The sequence below is a fragment of the Elephantulus edwardii genome, unplaced genomic scaffold (assembly GCF_000299155.1).
Source record: "Elephantulus edwardii isolate Elephantulus edwardi_28Jun2011 unplaced genomic scaffold, EleEdw1.0 scaffold00129, whole genome shotgun sequence".
NCBI lineage: Eukaryota > Metazoa > Chordata > Mammalia > Macroscelidea > Macroscelididae > Elephantulus > Elephantulus edwardii.
Window position 1 is genome coordinate 9,174,215 of NW_006399879.1, and position 266 is coordinate 9,174,480.

Consider the following 266-nt stretch of genomic DNA (forward strand, 5'->3'; position numbering starts at 1 on the left):
CACAATCTCACTGCAGCCTGTGCACCCAGCACTGCCACAATCTCACTGAGCCTGTGCACTCAGCATTGCCACAATCTCACTGCAGCCTGTGCATCCAGCATTGCCACAATCTCACTGCAGCCTGTGCATCCAGCATTGCCACAATCTCACTGCAGCCTGTGCATCCAGCATTGCCACAATCTTACGGCAGCCTGTGCACCAAGCACTGCCACAAGCTCACTGCAGCCTGTGCACTCAGCATTGCCACAATCTCACTGCAGCCTGTG

General features: G+C 55.6%; 1 protein-coding gene across 1 annotated transcript in view; it reads right to left on the reverse strand.

The window, feature by feature from the left end:
• Window positions 1-266, reverse strand: part of PIGG (phosphatidylinositol glycan anchor biosynthesis, class G) — a 52,777-nt gene that overhangs the window by 5,634 nt on the left and 46,877 nt on the right. The window lies entirely within an intron of this gene.